Consider the following 23,174-nt stretch of genomic DNA (forward strand, 5'->3'; position numbering starts at 1 on the left):
AAGGAAGAAAAACGAATCCTCCCCGGGCACTTGTTCCTGGAATTGACAAATAGGTCTCTCCTGTTCCTCTCCCCTGGTGGGGGGGTTGGGGGGGGGGGGTGGTGTCTGCTGCCCGGCCATCAGACAGCATGCACGGTCTGACATGCTCATGAAAACATTCAGGAGAAGAATTCCAACCATGCTGCAGCGTGGGGGAAAGTGCAGTGTTTCACAGAGGTTTGAGACCAGGGTTGCTCTCCATAAGGTTAGCATTCATCTATCAATCAATTGTATTTATTGAGTGCTTACTGTGTGAAGGACACGGTACTAAGTGCTTGGGAGAGTACAATACAAGAGAGTTGGGAGATACGTTCCCTGCCTTCAAGGAGAAGCAGCATAGCCTAGTGGAAAGAGCATGGGCCTGGGAACCAGAGGACCTGGGTTCTAATCCAGATCCATAACTTGTCTGCTATTTGAGATCTTGGGCAAGTAACTTTTCGGTGCCTCAGTTGCCTCATCTGTAAAATGGAGCTAAAGACTGTGAACCCCATGTGGAACATAAACTGTGTCCAACTTGATTAGCTTGTATCTACTCCAATGCTTTATACAGTACCTGGCACATAATTAGCACTTAACACATACCATAAAAAAAGCTTAGAATCTTAAGGGAAGGTGGACAGTAAAGGAAGCCTAACCAGTCACTACTTTGATTTGACTATCCTGAAGGAAAGAACACTCCCCAATCTCCCAGATCTGTCTTCTCTGGCTACTTTCCTTGTGCCTGGGTAGACCCCCAAACAATGGTTTCTAGGTGTTTCTGGGAGAAGGAAGTTTCATCACAGGAGACCCGGCTTCCAGTGTTCATTCTACTCGCTGCTTCCCGAGAGGACTTCCCTCAGTGAGCACCTCTTTCCCTGTCCCTTCCAGGCCCCATGTCCCTTTCACTCTCACCATGACCCACGAAGCAGGATTCAGTGTTATGGCTACCGAGGGCCACTGTTTCAGAAGCAATCAATGCTGGGTCTGGGCTAGCCTAAACTGGCAGGGGCCCATGATACAAAAGGCAAAAGGATGTCAACCTCCCCCCGCCCCCCCATATACATACACAGCCCAAGGAGGACTCTGAGTCGGAGGCTTTCTTGTCTTCTTACCCTCAGCCCTCTTCTGTCTTAGTAGCGTGGCTCAGTGGAAAGAGCATGGGCTTTGGAGTCAGGGCTCATGAGTTCGAATCCCAGCTCTGCCACTTGTTGGCTGTGTGACTGTGGGCAAGTCACTTAACTTCTCTGTGCCTCAGTTCCCTCATCTGTAAAATGGGGATTGACTGTGAGCCCCACGTGGGACAACCTGATTCCCCTATGTCTACCCCAGCGCTTAGAACAGTGCTCGGCACATAGTAAGCGCTTAACAAATACCAACATTATTACACTGCCTCTTCCTTTACAGTGCAAGTTCCTTGTGGACAGGGAATGTATCTATCAAATCTGTAATACTGTACTTTCCCAAGTCCTTAATGCAGTGTTCTGCACACGGTAAATGCTCAGTTGATAAGATCACTGTGAGCAGAGAATGTGTCTATCAGTTCTATGGTATTATACTCTCCCAACTGCTAATTCCAGTGTTCTGCACACAGCACTCAGTAAATATCACTGATTGACTGATTGAATCATTCACTCATTCAGGATCCCCCATAGGTCCCCGACCAGGCTTGGTGCCCTCAGGATTTAATGACAGCCGAAGAGCCAGTAACACTCTACCGACGAATCTCCTTCCTCTGTCTCATTCACCTCGTGGGGGATTCAGGTGGTTGAGGAGGTAGGTGGGTTTGGGGGGAGAGGAAGGTAAACTACCATCTTTCACTGTCCAGGCTCATAATTCATCTAGCACAGCCCTTGAAGTAGTCCTGGGAATGTGGACAGCTAAGTACCTGCTCCCCAAACACCTTCAAGGTCCATTTGGGGGTGGGGACAGGCAGATCTCGTGATGGCCATGGGGAGAGGCATCCTGGGAGAGACGCCTTCAGGTGCACCTCCCACCCCCCCACCACGCCCAAGCCCGAAGGTGCACATTTGGAATTTTGCTTCAATGAGGAAATGGTACCAAAGTTGTCCATTTTTTCCCCTTTGCTCAGAACAGCTGTCTCCAAGAGCGTCCTGCTAATCCTAATCCTGATTCTTTGGCATTCCCCAAATCTCTGAATCCTTTCTTCTTCTGGTATTTTGCAAAATTATCTCAAATATTGCCCTATATTAAAAAGACAAAATTGAGTCACTTTCTCAACCCTCTTAGTGTTTACAGGTTGAGGCTGGGGACTGGGGCGCTCATGTAATGGAATAAGTTTACACCTTCCACTCTGCCCTTCCTGTTACTGCACCCTGCACCGTGCCCACCCCCTCCCTAGACCCCACCCCCCGCTTCTCTGTTTGGCCCACCCCGGCCTCCTTCCATCGGTCAGTTTGAGAGGTGCCTTCCTACTTTTTCCATTTTGCAACATCATTATCCGGCAACGAGCTTTCATCGCTTTCCTATTCAGTTAGTGGGAACTCAATGTTTTCTTTCCTTGTTTTCCTTTTCTATCCCCTTTGCTTTTATTTCTCAATCCCTCGCCTTCCTTTTCCCCAGGCTCTCTCAATTTGCAGTCTCAGCACCTGCTTCGGAGAGACAAGGCTGCTCCTGTTTGGATCACTCTAGTTTGCGTTTTTTTTAAAAAAAATACCCAACAGCCCGAGCTCCAGAAACTCAGTAAGGTCCCCTCTCTCCCAGCTAAGGCCACTGGCAAAAATAGAAGGAAACCGCAGAAGGGGACAGACATTCCCATTTGTAAAACGGGCTTTGTTTTCTCATCAGCACCAGGGACAGAAGATGCAGCTAAAAATCCGAAAACTTTAAACCCTTTTTCCTCCCCTCCCCACCCATAATCCTTGATCTTTTGCCAGCCGGCTCTTCACTCTTATTTCCATCTGTCTTCCCCTGAGCGCTCCCCTTCTATGCTCTCCTGGCTTTTCTTGGGGGTGGGAGGGGGCGGAGGGGAGAGAAAGTATTACTCATCTTTGGATTCCTTCCTAAACTAAATCCGGTTAAATAATTCAGCAGAAAAGGACCGGGATGCCTAAAGGAGCTGCATATCCCAGCTCTGCCACTTGGCAGCTGTGTGACTGTGGGCAAGTCACTTCACTTCTCTGTGCCTCAGTTCCCTCATCTGTAAAATGGGGACGATGACTGTGAGCCTCATGTGGGACAACCTGATGACCCTGCGTACCCCAGCGCTTGGAACAGTGCTCTGCACAGTAAGAGCTTAACCAATACCAACATTATTATAAAACATCACGCAGGAGAGAAATCGGCGCAAGTGGATTCTTTTCACCCCAAGTCACCGAAAGGTGGTGGGAAGGGGGAGCAAATGGTTTCCTCGCACTTTAAGAAGATTAGAGAGAATTAATCCCTCACTCTCTCACGCCCCACCCCCGCCGCAGAGCCACGGGTCCATCTGTCCGCCCTCCACCGAAACGGGGAGTAGCCACTAGGCCCCAAGTCCCCCCCTTCCAAATGGGGATTAACTGGGAGCCTCACGTGGGACAACCTGGTTACCCGGTGTCTCCCCCAGCGCTTAGAACAGTGCTCTGCACATAGTAAGCGCTTAACAAATACCAAGCAGCGTGGCTCGGCGGAAAACGCCCGGGCTTGGGAGTCAGAGGTCATGGGTTCGAATCCCGGCCCCGCCAAATCACTTAACTTCTCTGTGCCTCAGTTATCTCATCTGTAAAATGGGGATGAAGACTGTGAGCCTCATGTGGGACAACCCGATTACCCTGAATCTACCCTACCGCTTAGAACAGTGCTCGGCACACAGTAAGCGCTTAACAAATACCAGGATTATTATTATTTGTCAGCTGTGTGACTGTGGGCAAGTCACTTCGCTTCTCTGTGCCTCAGTTACCTCATCTGTAAAATGGGGATCAACTGTGAGCCTCACGTGGGCCAGCCCGATGACCCTGCATCTCCCTGTGATGCACAGTCCACGAGACTGTGAGCCTCGCGTGGGACAACCCGATGACCCTGCATCCACCCAACCGCTCAGAACAGTGCTGGGCACATAGTAAGCGCTTCACAAATACCGACGTTATTATTAAGAGAGCCGGAGCCGGGTTTGCAAGCTCCCCGACCAATGAGCGGCCGAGGCGGGGCCTGTGGGCGGAGCGGATGGGCCGCGCCGCTCGGTGGATCGGCCGGAGCTGGGCGGTGGGAGGGAAGCGGTGCCATCCGCAGCCGGAGCCGGAGCCCGGAGGCCGGAGCCCGGAGCCCGGAGCAGCAGCCCTCCCGCCCACCGGCCCGACCCGGCCCGGCCCGACCCGGCCCGGCCCGGCCCCGGCTCCGCCCCGCAGCCCGCGCGGCATGGCACGCGGTGACGCCCGGGCAACTCTCTCCCCTCGGGCCGGGGGCTTCCATCGCACCAAGAGGGAGTCTCCTTAGAGTTGGAAAAGAAGCCAGGATGGTGGGATTTCTCCACCGCCGGGAGCGCTGAGGGGGGGAGGGCATCGCCCACCCTCCTCTCACCTGCCCTTTCCCCGCTCCGCCCCAGAAGTGCTGCTTCCAGCATGATCGGGGCTGCTGCCCGGCCCCTGGAAGAGCGCAGGGAAGGGGTGCAGCTGCAGCGGCAGAAGCGGCGGCAGAAGCGGCAGCTGCAGCAGCGGCCCGGGGCGGGAGGACTCTGAAGGAGACAGCCACCCGTTTCGGGCGTGCGGACGGGACACGGTCGCGGCTTTCTAAATGACGGACGGCCACATGAGATCATTTAAAAAAAAATAAACTTTGGAGGGCTGCCACCGGAGATGTTGTCGGGGCACGGAAATCGGGGATCGCTCAGCGGCCTCCTCCCGGGAGCGGCTGGCGAGGCACGGATTGAAGGTAACCAGCGCGGGGTGATGGGTGATTTCTTTTTTTCTAATTTTCATTTCTGAGCGTCCCGTGGTAAAGAGCGCCATTCCACTCGGGGAAAAAAGCGCCCTCTCCCCCAGCTCCCCAGCAATCCCAGGCAGCCCGACAGGAGGGGACCGCGCTATCCGCATCCTTCGGTCTGAGTCCCTCCCGCTGGACCGTGGTGGTGGGTTCACGGGTTTGCACTGGAAATTTCCCCTGCATGGGTCTCCTGCCGTTCCTCCCGCCGCTGACTCCCTGACCTATGTTATCATTGCCCCGGGTAAGTCTTCAAAGTTAGAACGACTCCCATTGGCGTCCGTAAATCCACCGAGTGCCAATCCTGCAAGGCTTTTGTAGGCGAGGGTGAGGAGCGGAATTGCCAGTCTTGGTATTCCTAGCAGAGAATACTCTAGGCGGTCCGGTGTGGGAGAGCTTGAGCAAGAACTAAGGTGACAAATGGATGCGAAATGCAGAACGCCCCCATCTAATCCTCTGTTTATTTAGCCACGCGATGCGTCTTGCCTCCCTCTGTGGCTGGGCGATTTTTCCTCAACCACGGAACCGGAGAAACGGTCCCGATGGTGAGTTCGATCAGGGTGCCAAGTTCCTCTAGTTTGGTGGTGCGAGCCCAAGATTGAGTTTCAATGCACAGAGCACAGGCGAACCCCATGTAGGGATTGATGATTTAATGGGAGGAGAATTTACTATGCAACCTGACATCCTTCTAACCTGGCTAACTTTTATCTCCCCCTCCGCCCCCCGCCCCCGTCCAGCACATAGAACCGTGCTTGGCCCATAGTAAGCACTTAACAAGCACCGTAATTATTATTGGCCATTTCTCCGATCATCTCTGTGGTTGCGTGTTGCTTGTGTGTGCCTGTGCCTCTGTGTGCACTGGGCTCCGTGCATACAGCGTGCTGCCCCTAGAATACGTATGTGTAATACTCTGAGCTGATCACAGAAGGCTGAAGTGCCCCTGCCTAACGTGAGCATGAACTTGCGAGGTGCTGCCTGAGCTCAGGGTAGGTAGCTCCCTCCCCTCCGACCCTTCACAGCAGCCAGCCCTCGCTCCCTTACCTATTTATCTAAAGTTGCAGAGAGAGAGATAAACCAAACAGTAAGGAACAGTCACGACATTCGTGGCCATAGAGTCTTCCTTTCAGATGGTAGTTCATATTTTCTGTATTGGGTGATTCAGGAAAGCATACTCTGAGCGGGGGGAAGGTGCAATAGGAACTGAGGCTTTTGGATCTGTTATACACGTGTGCACATCCAAAGAGGAATGTACTGTCTGTGTATGTCGGATCAGTATGGAGCAAACACATATAATAGTCTGCAAAATTGCCCAGAAGGAGGGGCCCAGTGACATCAGGAGTCAAGAGAGTGATGCTAAGTAAGAGGTTTGCCAGAACCTGCAGATGGTCTTTCTTGACATCACGCTGTGGCATATATGCTGCTGATTTTTAGACGAGGACTTTCTGAGTCCCCCCTCTCTCTCTCCCCGCCGGAATAAGTTGCTGTCTAGTGCCAATGCCATGTTTTAGCAACTGTCCCACTGCCAGGAAGTCCTTTTCATCTTCTTGGTCCTGGCCGCTCACTGCTCCAGGCCAGACATCGCCACCTGCAGTCCCCCTGGATGGACGGGCTGAGAGAGTGGAGGCTGCCTTGCATGGGATTCCTGCAAATCCTCAGGGGGAGATAAGCCGGCAGAGGAATATCCCCCCCCCCCCCAACCCAGCCCCCACCTCCTGCTCAAGCACAGCTTGCTCCGGAGGAGCCAAAAAGCTTGACACAGGAAAGCTGCAGCAGGGTGGGATTGGGGCTGGGGGAGGGAGAAGAGCGGATGGTGGTGGGGAGACAAGTGATTGCTACGCCTTTGGGTGGCTCCTCTCCCCTGGAATGGGATTGGCTTTGTTTAACTGAGTGAAGTGGCAGCGGAGGGAAAGTGTGGAAGCAGAAGCTGGGTGAAAGGAAGGGCTAGGACCAGAGGCCGAAGGCCTCTACCCCAAGGAGCTCCCTGTGGAACCTCTCCCCCTGAGGACGCTCCGGAAAAGCTCCCTTTTGCCCTCCTAACAGGTTGTTTACGTGGTCTGGCCGGAGGGCAAAGAAAACATATCGTCAAAGTCATCCCTGCGTCATCCAACTCCTGCTGCTGCCCTCTCCCAAGCTGCAGAAGATCCGTCAGGGAATAGACTGTGAAAAAGGTCCCCCTGGAGACAGTGTTCCAGACCTCCCCCTAGCCCCAGCCACACAAACAAGAGATGATGGGAAGGCACTCTTAGTGGGATGGGCTGATTCAAACCGAGATTTCCTGGGGCAGTGCATTTTGGCGATTCAGTGGTCCCTCTCTAATACCTCTCCAAGACCTGATATTCTTCTGTGGCATTGGCAGTTTTCTCCAAGGAGCTCAGAGTACCTTCCTGAGCTCATCTAATTAATCCACACACAATCGGTCTACATCACCACCCCCCCCCCAAAATCACTATTACTCTCCCTATTTTGCCAGGGAAGAAGGTCGAGGTTCGCATGCAAGGTCTGGAAGGCGTTGCCTTGTCATGGAAGCCAAGAGCTTTGGGTTTTCTACACCACTCGGTGCTAGTGCTTTGCCTTCTAGCTCTTACTGCCCCTCTTCATGCCTGCCTTGTTCCTAGGGACTGGGCTTTGCATTGGCTACCAGCTCTGACTTCGCTGAGTCTGAGTTAGCAGTTCGACTAAGGTGGGGTTACAACTTACTGTCCACTAGCATTGAGGGCAGAGGGAGATGGGGGAATTCAGGGGGCCCTGGCTTTGTACCCCAGTTGGGAGAATAAAGGGAACTGCAACATGTAGGGGGATATTTTCTCACGTCTGGGAAGGAACTAGGATTTAGGCACAGTGCTGAGAGGTGTTAGCCCCCACTCTCCCAGCCTCTCAATGCCACCGAGCTCATCTGCCTTCCCCAGACTTCTTCTCGCATGAGGAACCTAGGGTGTTTGATAGGGAGCGAACAGCAGTGGAAGAAGCAATAGTGCTTCAAGAGCTGGGCCAGGAAGTCGACCCTGATGAAAGCCACATTTTATGAGTGAGGGGTCCTGTTTTCTCCCAGATATTTTCCAGGCTGGGCTCATTTCGAGCCACTGTAATCTCAAAGCGTTTAGTACTCAGTCCAAGCACTCCCATCTTCATAACCTTAGAGAAGCAACGTGGCCTACTGGATAGAGCATGGGCCTGGGAGTCAGAAGGGCCTGGGTTCTAATCCTGGCTCCACCACTTGTCTGCTCTGTGACCTTGATCAAATGACTTCATTTCTCTGTGCCTCAGTTACCTATTCTGTAAAATGGGGGTTACGACTGTGAGCCCTATGTGGGACATGGATTGTGTCCAACCTGATTATCTTGTATCTACCCCAGCACTTGGTACAATGCCCAGCACATAGTACCAAATACCATAAAAAGAACAAAAACAGAAAAAACCCTCCTGCCTCCCATCCTCTTCCTTTTCCATTCAACATATGCTGTTGCAGTCGCAACACAGTGGACCATAAGGGGGATGGGGGTGGAGGGGTGGAATCCCCTGCAGCTGAAACACCAAGTATGTGATTCTGAAGCCTGTCTCTCTCACATGACACAGGATAAGGAGCAGTCAGTCCGGGAGCAGCCAGTAGTACTTATTGAGCACCCACTTTGGGAGGTGCACTGTATGAGGTGCTTACCAGAGCCAGGCTGTCACCCAGGAGCCCTGAAGGGGTGCATGATGGGAAAAATGGCGGCTACTTGACAAAGACCTTCTCCTTAGGGAGCTTGACAGGTCAAGCTGAAGCTCTGGTCCCTGGCTCTCCTGGATAGACCAGTTACCCTTTTTACATCTTCCTCACTCAATTCCCCATGTCTAGAATCCACTCCGCATGAGACTCTGATTTATCTGGGATTCTCTTCTTCTAGGAAGACCTCTCCTGCTGGAAATGAGAGTGGAGGGTCTTTCCTAAAGACCCATACTTCATTGTCAGCAGAACGAGAGGATTGGGGCCCTCACCCCATGGTAAGCGGTATCCCGCTTTGTTCACTGAGCCTGACCACCCTCTGGAGTTTTGAGGTTGGGCCAATAGCAGCAACAGTGGCACTGCCAGGATCCCAGGGGGTGGAGAATCAGAGAGTTAGAAGGTGAGACGTTCATACCTGACCCCCTCAGAACCCCTGCACCCCACTTCTCTGGGAGCAGACAACCCCGAGGAAACTCACAGATGGGAGAGGACGTTGTACACAAAGAGGGAAGCTTGACTTCCCCTCCTAATCCCAGAGGGCAACAGTGTCTTGAGCGGAGAGCTTCTCAGTACAGATTTACCTTCTGCTCCCCAATCTTCCCCCATGCCTTTCAAAGTCAATCAACTCCTTCACTTTCTGGCTCAAACTTGTGAGGCTTTGATGCTGTTCTGCTCCAGAAACAGGGGTGTTGGACCATAGCTCTCAAGGCTGGAACTGGTTTAAAACTAGCTTCCCAGTTGACTGGGAAGTAAAATCTAAGAACACTGGCAACATCAATACTGGGCCAGACCAGTGGTTCATGTAGCCCAAGTTCTGCCTCTGACAGTGGCAAAAAGATGTTTAGCGGGAGGGATCCTGTCTATTAAGCCAAGCACTTTATACAACACCTTGGACAGAGTAAGCATTCTGTAAATACTACTGATTGAATTACAGTGTGATGATTGCCCTCCTTGACAACATCCTAAACTCCCTCATTTTTCATCTAGAGATTCTATCACCAATCCATCAATAGTATTTATTGAGCACTTAGTGTGCAGAGCACTGTGCTAATTGCTTGGGAGAGTACAATATATAACTGAGTTGGTAGACATGTTTCCTGCCCACAACGAGCTTACAGTCTAGAGGGACCATTGACTTCTCAGCCATGAATGTAGCCAAACTCTTCTTGGGCCCGCCAATATTTTGGGTCTGCAAAGCTTATGTTGGCCACAGACTCCATATGCTTACCTGCATGCTAAATGAAGAAGCATTTGTTTGGTTTTGAACCTACCACCCTGAAGCTTCGCTAAGTCCTTCCTGGTCCTGAGGGATTTGGTAAACAAATTCTGTATTCACCTAATAAATACCACCATTATTAGTAATAAAAATAATAACTGTCATTGGTTGAGTGCTTACTAGGTGCCAAACACGATACTAAGTGCTGAAGTAGATCCAAGATAATCAGATCAAAAACAGTCCCTGTCCCACACGGGGCTCCTAATCTAATGGGGAGAGAGAACAGGTATTCAATCCCCATTTTACAGATGAAGAAATTGAGACACAGAGAAGTTAAGTGACTTGGCCAAAGTCATCCAGCAGGCAAATGACAGAGCCAGGATTAGATCCCAGATGCTCTGAATCCCGGGCCTGGGCTCTTTCCACTAGGCCTCTCCACTTCTCTATTCAGCCGGTGCCCACCTTCGTGATGACCCTCTCAGTTTCTGACTTTCTCTGACCAAGGCTGAAGTCAAACTGAGAACAACACATCCCTGATGGGACCCTTCAAAGAGACCTTGGGCTCTGGGGACTCTCAGACTGCATACGACTCTCAGACAGCAAGGCAGCTTGGTTCCTGTACATTGTTGGCACCCAGTGGGAGATCTGGGGAGATTGCCCCAGCTCCCCTCCCCTAAGGGTAGAGTCAGTCAGTCTTGGAGGTGGGCAGTCTCTGCCTCGGCCGCCCCCTGGTAGTCCCTGCTGCCCTGTCCTTTCACAGGCTGTGGCCAGGTCCTTGCGACTCCAGAGTCCAAAAGGCAACCTCAACCCTGCTTGGCCTTTGGCCCACTGCACAGAAATTCCCAGAAAGCAAGAGAATGGCAATCTTCCAAAATTCCCAATAAACCCCGAAGAACCGGAGTGACTGGGCCTTGCTCCAAGGTACCAGATTCCTGGCTTCGGGCTCCAGTTCTGGGGCTACAAGTCCCAGGAGTCCCCAGAGTTTAGGCCTCCCACCCCACAGCTCATTCCCACATCCAGCAAAGCCGTGTCAGGGGTGGAAACGGGACCGTCCGGGGGCTGGGTGGAAATTGCTCCTCTGTTTCCAAATAAGCCACTCTTGGTTGGGGCATCTCCTACTTCCTCAAGAGAGTGCCCAGCCAGCCCAGGGCTGGCCCTGATTTCGATGCTCTGCCCCTCCCATCGCACTTCCCCTGGGGGACTAGTCTCTGAACTGAGGGGGAAAGCTAAGAGGAGAAGACAAATGCTACCGATCCAGGCTCCTAGTGGAAGTACAGTTTAGGGAAGGATCGGGGAAAGGATGGGAGATGGGACTGCGCAGGGGACGAGGAAACCTGAGAGCTCTGGAGCAGGTGGGCTCAGAGGCCCTCTCCTCTCAGCTTGTGGCCAGCCAGGGTGCAGGGTGGAGGAATGGGCAGACTTGGGGATCACGATCAACCCCAGCCTCCTCCACCTTTAATACCACGAGGGCACAGGGACCTCGCGCTCCTTCAGGTTGAGACACAAGCGGGCAGCTTTCCCACTGTCAAGTGACTGGGATAGTAATGAGGTGAAGAAACTGAGCTCCTAGGTATCTCCACCTTTTCCGACGAACACGCACCCTATCGCATGGAAGAGATCCTACCCCCAAGTGCACGGGGGCAGACTGTCTCTCCACACCACCCTGGGCACAAAAGGTGAGGGTGCGTTGGCTACTGTAACCTGTCTCTTAGCATCCCTGCCTTCTCCGAGCCTCTGCTCGATGAGAGCAGCCCCTTTTCTGATTACCACACCCCAGGCAGGTCCATCCTCTATGAGGGTCCCCCAGGAGTCTGCTCCTAAACCCCACTGTTTGAAAGCCCAGCTTCCCTACTTCTCAACTTGTCTGTTCTGCCTTAGGTTACTCTGTGAACCCCTGAGTACAGGGCCACTCCGGGAGACCTGGAGTCACACCTGTAGACCCATTCTTCTGCTCTTGGAGTTTTCTTGCAGCCAAGCCCAACAGAAAATGGACTTGGGGGCCCAGAATTTGGGAAGGTGGTTTGAGGTACACAGAGCTCCAGGGGAAGATTCAGTCGCGCCAGGCAACTAGAGCCTTTTGGGGCTCAATAAGCATCTCCAAGCTGCCTCCAACACAGCCGGGGTGCGGCAGTTTGCCAGGTGGTGACTGCAGAGGCAGGCCGGCCTGACGGGTGGCACCAGAAGCAGACAGATTCCAGAGAGAAAGCCAAGAGGCAGAATCAAAAGCGGTGGCAGCGGCAATCGACCGGTGCATCAGCTTGGGACGGGACCCCCCCAGTGGACTGACCCAGTGGACTCTCTGGCGTCATGGGCCTTTTGTGGCCACCCCCATGTGCACAGATGGGATTTCAGCAGCATGGGGATCTGAGAAGCACCACAGCCTAGTGGATAGAGCATGGGCCTGGGAGTCAGAAGGCCTGGGTTCTAATCCCAGCTCTGCCACATGTCTGCTATTTGACCTTGGGCAAGTTACTGCACTTCTTTGTGTCTCAGTGACCTCATCTGTAAAATGGGGATGAAGACTCTGAGCCCCATGTGAGACGGGGACTGTGTCGGACCCAATCTGCTTGTACCCACCCCGTGCTTAGAACAGTGCCTGGCGAATAGCAAGTGCTTAACAAATATCGCAATTATTATTATTGTTATCATCTCAGCAGTTGCCTCATCTTTGACAACGAAAAGCAGATGTTAGGTTTAAAAACCTCATTGCTCCTTGAGGTCTCTTTGGAATGGGATCCTGCCTCGATCTGCCGCTGGCCCCGGGGCTCTGAGTCCATAACAAACATAAATGCAAACTGCTTGACTTGGTTTTACTACTTTCCTACAACTAGATCACCTGGCTCTCTCTCCATCTTAAACTCCATCTTCAAACGCTAAGGACAGCAACTGACAGAGACAGACAGAGAGTGCATGAGTGTACTGGCCCGGCTCTGGGTCTAGAGGAATGCCTGCTGGGCCTGTGCCATCAGGGGCCTGTGCCTTCTGATGGCGTCCTGTGAGGTGGGCAGGCCCAGCAGGGATCCTGAAAAATAGTTGGCTATTGTGAGACGTCAACACTGCGTTACATACCTATTACATACATACGTACGTATCACCTAGCTTCTTCAGAGAGGTAAATGGGGGCAAGTAGCCGAGGGATGAAGAGATAGAAGCAAACGGAAAAAAAGAAAAATACTTGTTAGATGGCTAGTCATCCAGACAAGGTCCTCTTCATCCTAGAGGGGATAATCACTATGGTCTTTCCAGAGGCTCCCACCCAGGGACAGGACTACCATTAGACCTCTGGGGCTCACCACAGGAGGTCTATAAGCCGGAGTAGACCTTGGCCCTGGGCATTGGGGATGAGTCACCGTGTCCCAGAGGAAAATCTCCCAATCTCCTTCTCAGTCACCACCCCCGGCAGAAGTGACGGAACAGCGGGTGGGACTATGCCCTGCATTCCACCTCAGCCCCAAGATGAAATCGGGGAGGTGGGGCAGGGGAACATCCTTGGGATTCCCTTGAGGGGCAAGAAATAGTGAAGACCCACTGGCAGAGAGCCCACTTGTACTGTGAGCCTCAGGTAGGCCCAGTACTGTGGCTGATCTGATTACCTTGTATCTTCCCCAGCACTTATTAGAGGGCTTGGCATATAGTAAGTGCTTAACAAATACCACGGTTAAGAGGTAATCTCTCCCTCCTGCCGGCTCCTCACTCGGCCATTTCAACGCATGATATGAAGGTGCCCCTCTCAGCGCGGCAGGTGGATGTTCGGAGTTCCATGAGGCCTCGGGTCCATTTTAGGGTCCTCGGAATCCCCTCCCTCTCCCGATGGATGCTGAGCTACCAGAACCAGCCGAGGTAGGTGATGAGAAGAGGCTGCAGAATCCACCGCAGGGTCACGGGTACCTTAAGGCACTAGAGACCCCTAGAGGCCGTTCGCTTGTATTACAATCCCAAGGCAGGATTTCTAACCGGACGATCTTGGGTTAATAATAAGAGTGATGGTATTTGTTAAGCGCTCACTGTGCGCCAAACACTGTTCTAAGCACTGGCTCAGAGACGGGGTAATCGAGTTGTTCCACCTGGGGCTCACTGTCTTGATCCCCATTTTACAGATGAGGTAACTGTGGCTCAGAGCAGTTAAGGGGCTTGCCCAAGGTCACCCAGCTGACAAGCGGTGGAGCCGGGATTAGAACCCACGCCCTCTGACTCCCTTGCTCTTGCCACTAGGCCACGCTTCTCATTGGGGTTGGGGGTAGTGGGGTGGAGGGAGGAGGTTTCCAGCCATCCTACCCGTAAGTGGTATGGGCTTGTATTCCTCTGGATTCTCAGTCCCCTCTCCCACCCCGCATCAATCTTACTCTTACGCCACATAGGCGTTGTCCTTTGGGTGTCCCCAGGGCCCGGTGTGGCCAGGAATGTCCCACACGTCTGAGAAAAAGCAGGAATCTAAGGGAGGACAGCAACACAGGGAGGGCTTTTGCCTCAGGGTCAGACCCCTGCCCGGGCTCCAGCACCTCCCGTAGAGGGGTCCCGTGGCTAGTGGTGCACAAATGTGATGGGTCCCAGGGGTTGGGGGAGAAAAGGAATAGGAGGAGGAGAGGGGCTTGGGATGCAGAATGCTCCCCCAACTGTATATCAAGTGAAGCCATAGTGGCCTCTGGGATTTCGTGGGAATTCCACTCTCTTGCAGGGGTTTTCTGCCTTTCCCCTGCTCAGCGTCAGAAGGGTATGGTGCTGTCGGGTGTGGTCCACAAGGACCCGAGCAACAGCTTCATTTAAATGCAAGAGGAGTGGAGTGATTCTTCCCTGTGTGATTGGCACACCTAAAAGAATCACCTTGGGCTTCTTTCCAGCTGACAGGCACTACATAAATGTAAGATATTACTCTTGCTCTGTTTCCTGAAATGTATCTCACCCATACAGTGTGGGAAGTGGGTTTGGCATGAGCTGAGAGAGACTTAATGTATTCTTTTTAAAAAACAAGCCTGTTTCTGGGATCCATAAAGCACGTGTGGATTGACAAAATCCATTTTTATGCTTAGGAGAATTGGCTAATTTTGAAACAATTGACATACTATATGAATATTATGATGGATTTTACACATTCTGTCTGCTTGGAGCCGAGCGTCTCAGAACCCGGGTACACTTTTGTGCCGGGCTTAAATCCGGCAGGCTTCCACCAGCTTTCAGGTGCGGGTTCTCTTTGACAGAAGGAGCAGGGACTTCCAACTTCACCCGCATTGGCACAGGGAGCTGGTCCTTTCATTTTGCCATTAAAGCCCTGAGCATATGGAACATCCAGGCTGTTCTTTGTTGAGTGGTGATAATAGAGTTGGGAGCTCACCCAAGCTGAAGCTTTTTAAGTTGGGGAACGGAGATGGGAGGGGTGAGGAAGGAGGAAGAGGCCCAACAGCAGCAAGATGTTTAGAAAACTTGAGAAGCAATTAAAATGGCCCTTGATTTAGCAAGAACATGTGTGGCTCACAACCCCAGGGCCACCATGGTTTTGTGTGACCTTGAACGAGTCATTTGACTTCTCGGTGTTTTCGTTTTCTCCAGCCGTGCTGACTGAGTGTATGGTCAGGACGAGGGGTGGAAGGGTAGAGGTGGGGAGCATCCTAAGGCTGGGAGCAACACAGAAAGAACATGGGGAAGGCTAGTGCTCAGAGTTTGCAGTTCACCTGGCATGGGGGACACAGAGAGCACTGTCACAAAAACCGGGCCTTCGATGACAGACTGGAGCAAGGTCAGAAGAGATATAAAAGTGCTGTTATCTCAATTCCCCCCAAATCCTTCCAGGATCAGCTAGGCCGGACACTGAGACCAGCCCTTAGAGCTTTAAATTTTTTTTTTTAACTCCAGGTCCAGATTTAATTAGCAGCTGCAGGAGGGAAAAAAAGAACGAGCAGCTTGGAAGAGGTTTATGGTTCAGGTCCGCAGGACTCAGCAATTTGACATTCTAATCCTGTTATTTCTCACCTTAAACCAAACAGAGTCAGCAAGGTTGGGTGGTTTCTTCCCTTTCCCATAATTCATCTAGCTGCTAACCCTCTGCTCTTCTCCCCCTCCCTTTACTTTCCCCTCACGCTTTGGTCTCGTCTCGTTTCTTTAACCAGGATGTCACAAGGCCTGAGCAAAACATTTCCTGCTCCACAGCTTTGTTTGGGAGCTGCCTGGTCTGTGTAGGGGGGAAGGAAGGAGTGAGAGACAGAGAGAGGGGAATAGGCTCTTGCCAACAAGTAGATGGATGAATCTGGTCTCCCTGTCCTGCAGCAACATCCGGGGAGTGGGGCTAATGCTGGAAAGAGGCAGGGCTGGGGCTGACCCTACCCCCTTGTCCACCTTTCAGGAAAGAGGTTGGGGACCCCCCGGACCTTAACAAGCTGCACCTTTGCCACCCCCACAGTCTGAAAAGAAGGGCAGGTCTCCCAGCAGCACCAGCCCCCTCCCATCCTCCACCTATGACCTCCTTGTGTTTGGCAGTGTAGGTTTAGAATGAGAGATGCTGCTTCCCTCAGTGCCTTCTGGGATGCAGCAGAAGTGGCCAAAGTCGCCACTCTTGGGCCTTGCCCTATTTGGGAGATCCTGCGTCTACTAGCTGCTCTGGAAATGGCCGAGACAGGAAGCTCCCCTGACCCAGGATCTGACTTATTAGAATCTGACTTTCTAATCCAACTATCTCTCCCCTTAAACCAAACAGAGTCAGCAAGGTTGGGTGGTTTCTTCCCTTTCCCCTAATTCATCCATGGACCTTGGGATCAGAGATTTACCTTTCCCTGATCTCGAGCTGTTCATCTGCAGAATGGTTTGGTGGTCATCCTTGCCATCTCTTCCACCAGGGCACAATAATACTGTCAACAATGACCTAATAAGGCTTTTGTAAGGAGAAACCTTTACTGGGAAAGGAGAGGTAGTGTGGTCTAATAGAAAGCACTCAGATCTGGGATTAAGAACTGGGTTCTAATCTTGGCTCCACCACTTGCCTGCAGTGTGACCTTGGGCAAGTCATTTAAGTTCTTTGTGCCTCAGTTTCCTCCTCTGTAAAGTAATACAATACCTTTTCTCCCTGCCCCTTAGACTGTGAGTTCCATGGGGGACAGGGACTGGGTCTGATCTGATTATCTTGTACTGCCCCAGCACGTAGCACACTGATCGACACATAGCAAGCATTTAACAGTACCACAAGTATTATCATTATTATTACAGAAATATCTGAAGTGAAATCCTCCATTTTGGCCAAATGTCCTTTCTCTCTCTGCCTGGTGAAAACAGAGAACAGACCAGTTTGAGTGAAGGAATTACCTCAAACCCTGTCATGTTGGGAGTTTACTGGAAGCTAGTGCAGGGTCCTGGTTTCCACAGAACCAAACAAACAGAGCAGCATTGTATAATGGATAGAGCACAGGCCTGGGAGTCAGAAGGTCATGGTTCTAATCCCTGCTCTGTCACTTGCCTTCTGTGTGACCTTGGGCAAGTCACTTCACTTATCTGGGCTCAGTTACCTCATCTGTAAAATGGGAATTAAGACTGTGAGCCCCATGTGGGACAGGGACTGTGTCCAACCCGATTTGCTCGTATCCACCTCAGTGCTTAGTACAGTGCTTGGCACACAGTAAGCACTTAGAAACACCAACAGCTTCATGGCATCCACTGCCCAGAACTGCCTGGTTTGTCTCAGGCTGAAATGCTGCTACCTCCCGGCCCATGGAAGACCCTTCCCCAAGCTAAATTGAGTAAAAACGAACAAATCAGGACCAGATTTGGAGGTGGAGAGGGGAGGTTAATGCCTGGAATCAAAGCTATACTACTGATGAGTGCGGAGTTGGTTTGGAAAAAAGAGAAAATAGTTGTGATGACTAAGGCACTACAAAATGGAAGGGGACATAATGTTCCTATTTGGTTTTATTCCAAATTAGCTCCACCCCACCCACACTCTGAGGTGGGTTGGGGGAAAGAGACAAGCCTCTTGACCAATGAGATGCTTGGGCAGATAGGGTTTGGTCCCCTCTGTATTCTTGCAGGGAGGATGACTCTGGGGCCGGGAGGATTCAGCCCTAAAGAACCAGAGGGGATCTCCCCTCTCAACTTAAACATTCATCCGCCTTGTTATGATCTGAAGAAGTCTTCTGATCTTGTCTCATAAGAAGCCTTGTCAGTGTAAAAGGAACTAGAATAGGCAGCGGAGGCTCAGATTTGATTGTTACTTGGGACCGAGTGCCCTGCATTGTGATGTCTGCATCAGTTGAAGCCTGCTAGAGTCACATACTGTGTGACTGCCGTCCTCTCGAGACCCTCACGAAAGCGAGATGTCTATCTCTTGCTTCCGAAGGTGGCCCCAGTGAGTAAACTGTTTTTAAATAAGTAACGTGCCTAAATAATTTAAACAAAAGCTGTACTGGCTGGGTAGGTGGGGGAGGGTGGGTGGAGAGGGGGGAGAAAGAGAGAGTATGTAGGCCAGCTAAATTCTCCATCAGTATGCACTCAGCAAAAATCCTAGGGGCCTTGTAACAGGTGGTAAATTTATAAGGATCAGCCAAGCAGAAATTCCATCACATCTTCCTGCTCGCCTCTTCCAAATCCAATTCTCAACAAACAAGGAATTTCAACTCTAGAGGTTTCCAGGGGGCGCTCCAGATCCACTGCTCCTCTGCCATTCTAACCTTAATCATATTGGCTGGCATCGTGGTAGAGGACTCAAGGAAAGGGTGAATGTTCATCCTGGGACTCTGAGTTCTTCATGAAGGCTCCGTCAGAAGCGAGTAAATGCACTGAAGATTTGGGAGACTGACCTTATTAGCAGCTCGTCCCTCTGTTTGCTGTTTCGTCCCTCCGTTTCCCTTGCTAGGCTAGTGCACTCTCTGATTTCTTTCTAGCATTCCCTTCCAGTCTATTTCCCCATCTGCTCGGTAGCTCAGTTCCCTAACTTTAGCTCATCTTTTCTCCTGAGGGAGCCTTAAGTTTTGCTTTCTCTGCTTTGTGTCCCTCTTTCCCTACACCTATTTCTCTTAAGGAGTCATACAGGGGCCTGCACTATTTCAAGAATAACCAAACACACTGTACGTATGTCTGTCTGAGGATATGTCGGTCTGTGTCACTCACGGCCCAAGCCATCGGGCCCAAAGAAAGCGGTGGGCGTGTGCGGGAAGCAGTGAGCCAGAACCGGGGAAGCAGCCAAAGGGATGGGAGAACAATGACCCAAGGAAATTGTAAGCTGAACATCAGGACTGTTTTTTCCAATGGTGGGCCCCATCAAGACTGAGCAATCCTCTAGAAAAACATGCTGCTCTACACATTTGAAACTGAAGTGGGCCACTAAGAAAACTCTTACACTTTCTAGCCTAACAGGACCTATCCTTCTCTAGCCCTTTCGATTCTAGACGTTGTGGACCTTTAACAATGGGAGGAGAAAACTGGCAGCGGTGAGAATCTGCAGTTCTCCAGCTGCTGCTGAAGAACCTAAAGAGGATCTGGCGGTGAGCAGAGCCCTGGCTCCTGGTCAAGGTTCACTTCTGAACCTCTCTAAAATGCAATACACATCCTTTGCCACACATTGCACAGAGCAGGGGCTCCACCACTCTCTCCTCTTATATTGTACTCTCCCAAGCATTTAGAACAATACTCTGCACACAGTAAGTACTCAATAAATATCATTGATTGATTGATTAGCAGAGACCCATCTCCTGCAATTTGGATTCGGTGGGGACACAAAAAAAGGAGAGCTCTGTAATGAGAGGCACTGAATTACTCTTTCCTTTCATCCCAGTTAAAAAGTTGCATGCATTCCAGATAAATTAATCGACCACCCAACTGTATTGAGTGCTTACTATGTGCAGGGCACTGTGCTAAGGGCTTGGGAGAGTACAAAATGGAGTTGATAACCACAACAGTGGAGAGCCCGCTTTAATCAAGGTGATTAGGTTCACACTAGAGCAACTGGATGAGCTTTGTCGAGGTGTGAATAAGCACCTCACCACCCTCCCTATTGCCCTCCCTGCCAATTGTCCACCAAATGTCTCTTCCATCTGGGCAGATGACCAATAGCCAGATACTGGTATTCTGTCCAGAATCACCAGCACCTGAACTCTAAAGAGATCAGGTAAGCTAGCTTTCTAACTCTGACTCCTCACAGCTGGAGCGGATGCCTGGTGGCCTTGGATGGCACGAAGTTAACTGATGTTTAGCTGCCTCTGCTATGAGTTGGGCTATTAATTAGAAGAGGATTATTCTGCTAGGAAAATAATGTGCAAAAATACAGGAGAGATTAATGGGATGTGCCGTGAAAACTGTCTGATTCCAAAGTCAATCTGGCTTGTTTGTTTTTCCCTAACTTCACAGTCTTCATTTGTGTATGTGCTGTTTTCTGGAGAGAAGGAGAAGAAAAGACAGTCTGCCTTTTGGGGGGACAGGTACAAGTCAGCCATCAACCCAAAACTCTGAGTCCCAGCTCCCCTAATGAACATACTGTCAACTGGCACAGAGTTAACTCCTGAGAATTCAAGGTGGAGAGGGAGAGCATGGAAAATTAAATCTACCAATAATCTCCAAACTTCACTGCAGTCAGTAGGTTGTATCTCCTTCCCTACCAAACTGTTAATAGATAAGGGAAAGAAATTGGAGTTTCACCTTTATTTTATTGATAGCAACAATAAATATTTCTTAAGCACTGACTGTGTGACCCACACTTTGCTAAGCCCTGGGGCAGTTATAGTACACTTAGATCAGACTCGATCCCTGTTCCACAGGACTGGGATCCGGGAGACCCGGGCTCTAGTCCTGGCTCTGCTCTTTGCCTGCTGGGTGACCCTGGACAAATCACTAAACTTCTCTGTGCCTCAGTTCCCTCATCTGTAAAATGGGAATTCAATACTTGTTCTCCCTCTCCCTCATGGACTGCTAGCCCCCTATGGGGCGGAGACTGCATCCCATCTGATCACCTTTTGTCTGGCTCTGGGCTTACTTAACACAGTGCCGGGCACATAGTACACACTTAATAAATGCCATCATTGTTCTTCTCACCATCTTGCGAGTATACTCAACACACTGGACAAAGGTGTTACAAGAGAAAGTAACAGGTCCAAATTCTCCTCAACCTGGATGATGAAACCATGTTTACGGGCTTTCAGCCCATGAGCTAGCTACATAGCATGCCGCCATCCAGTGCCCAAGAAGAGAATGCTGCTCCCTTCCCACCCCATGGCAGGAGATTTGTCATCCACCTTGATTACTGCCATCAGCTCTTGCTGACCTCCCTGCCTGCCTGGATTACTGCAGCAGCCTCCTTGTTGACCTCACTGCCTCCCGTCCTTCCCCACTTCAGTCCATACTTCACTCCGCTGCCCTGATCATTTCTGTACAGAACTGTTCAGTACATTTTAACCCACTCCTCATTAACCTCCAGTAGTTGCCTAACCACCTCTGCATTGAACAGAAACTCCTAGCCATCAGCTTTTAAACATTCCATCACTTTGCCCTGACCTACTACCTACCTTCCTGATTTCCTACTAGAACCCAGCCCACACACTTTGTGTCTCTAATGCCAACCTATTCCTGTATCACCATCTTTTCTGTCTTGCTACTGACCTCTCGCCCACCTCCTGCCTTTGTCTTGGAATGACCTCCCTCTTCATATCTGACAGACCATCATTCTCCCCACCTTCACAGCCTTATTAAGAACACATCTCCTCCAAGAGACCTTCCCTAAACCTTCATTTCCTCTTCTCCCACTTGGATTTGCACCCTTTATTCACCCCTCCATCAGTCCCACAGCACTTATGTACTTAGCCATAATTATTTATATTAACATCTGTCTCTGTCTCTAGCCTGTAAACTCACTGTGGGCAGGAAATAGTTCTACCTTCTTTGTTATACTGTGCTCTCCCAAGCACTTAGTAAGGTGCTCTGCACCCAGTAGGTGCTGAATATGATTGATTGATCCACTGCTCCCTTCCCACCCCACAGCAGGAAGTTTGATATCTGCTGTTCCCTTCCCACCCCATGGCAGAAAACCAAATCGGTGGGCAGCAGTGGTGAGGGGAGCCATCCTCCAAGGACAACAGCCATGTTTGAGGGGTTTTGATCGGCAGCAATAGACAATGGGATTTGAGTAATTAGGAAACATTTCTCTGACTGTGAGGGGGAGGGATTAGAGAGACAATTAAGCAAAATCATCCGAATTTTCTTATTGAGAGCAAATGCCTGCCTCCTGTTAATGTCATTTCTAGGAGCCATGGCAGTAACGCTAATGGAATTATAGGGTGCGTGGCCCAGAGGGCACAGCAGGCGCCTCTGGTAATTCAATTAGAAGAACCTCCAGGAACCATATAATTGCATGAAATTTTCGGTTTCCCCCTTGTTGGGCAATTTGACTAAACCTTTATCTGTCTCTATTTATGAGTGGAGTAAAACAGAGACTGGTCCTTCCTTGTTCTCCAGCTCGGCCCCTACAGCTGACCAGAAGGAGGTAGTCCTCATCCCTGGATGGGGGCGTAGTGTGAGTCAGCTGTCCAGCTAACCAACCAACAGCCCCCGGGCCTTACCAGGGGGCCTAGAACCATGCTAGGCAGTTGTGTGCATTTATGCCTCAGTGCATTTCTACGTCACACTTCCCTCGACTGTTACCCGTCTGTTCTGTCATCCACCTCAGAGGGATCAGGATTGTCTCATAAGTCTCTGGACGGTTGCAGATGTCCTTGTGGGAGGTAGGGTGGCGTAATGGAAAGAACCTGGGATTGGAAATCAGGAGACCTGGGTTCTAGTCCCAGCTCTGCTGTTTGCCAGCTGTGCAATCTCGGAAGAGCCACTTCATTTCTCTGGGCCTCAGTTTCCTCAACTATAAAATGAGGATAAATATCTGTTCTCCCTCCCACTTTTAGATTCCTGTTTGGGACAGAGACTGTGTGCCATTTGATTATCTTGTGTCAACCTCAGTACTTGCCCCATAGTAAACTCTTAATAAAAGTCATTATGATTAGCTAGCTGGATTATTTCCTCCTGGCCCTTCCATTCATTCAGTCCAGTTCAAGAGGAGAAGCCCTTTCACCCAGCCCGGCTAGACTTAAACCCCACCCAAGGAGCGTTAGCTGGTCACGAGGACAGTACACCATCCACAACCACATATCCAGGACTTAATGGGACAGGGTTTCCGCTCCAGCCCAGCTTTGCAGCTGTGGGAAGAATACGATGATTTTGTTGGTCTCTGTTGGGGAGAGGAAAGTAGGACCTTTAATTTAGCATCAGGAATTTGTTTTTGTTTTTTCTAATGGTATTGGTTAAATACTTATTATGTGGCAGGTACTGTACTAAGTACTCATTACTGACATTAAAGCTCTCCAACACCTTGCC

At 50.8% G+C, this 23,174-nt stretch overlaps 1 protein-coding gene across 1 annotated transcript in view; it reads left to right on the forward strand.

Annotated features, from left to right (window-relative positions):
• Positions 1-4,335: 4,335 nt before the first annotated feature.
• The window catches only part of BRINP2 (BMP/retinoic acid inducible neural specific 2), a 57,813-nt gene continuing 38,974 nt past the window's right edge, over positions 4,336-23,174 (forward strand). The window contains exon 1 of the mRNA XM_001515517.4: positions 4,336-4,881. The gene's annotated coding sequence lies outside the window, so the exon portion shown is untranslated. The remainder of the gene's footprint in view (positions 4,882-23,174) is intronic.

The sequence above is a fragment of the Ornithorhynchus anatinus genome, chromosome 16, assembly GCF_004115215.2.
Source record: "Ornithorhynchus anatinus isolate Pmale09 chromosome 16, mOrnAna1.pri.v4, whole genome shotgun sequence".
NCBI lineage: Eukaryota > Metazoa > Chordata > Mammalia > Monotremata > Ornithorhynchidae > Ornithorhynchus > Ornithorhynchus anatinus.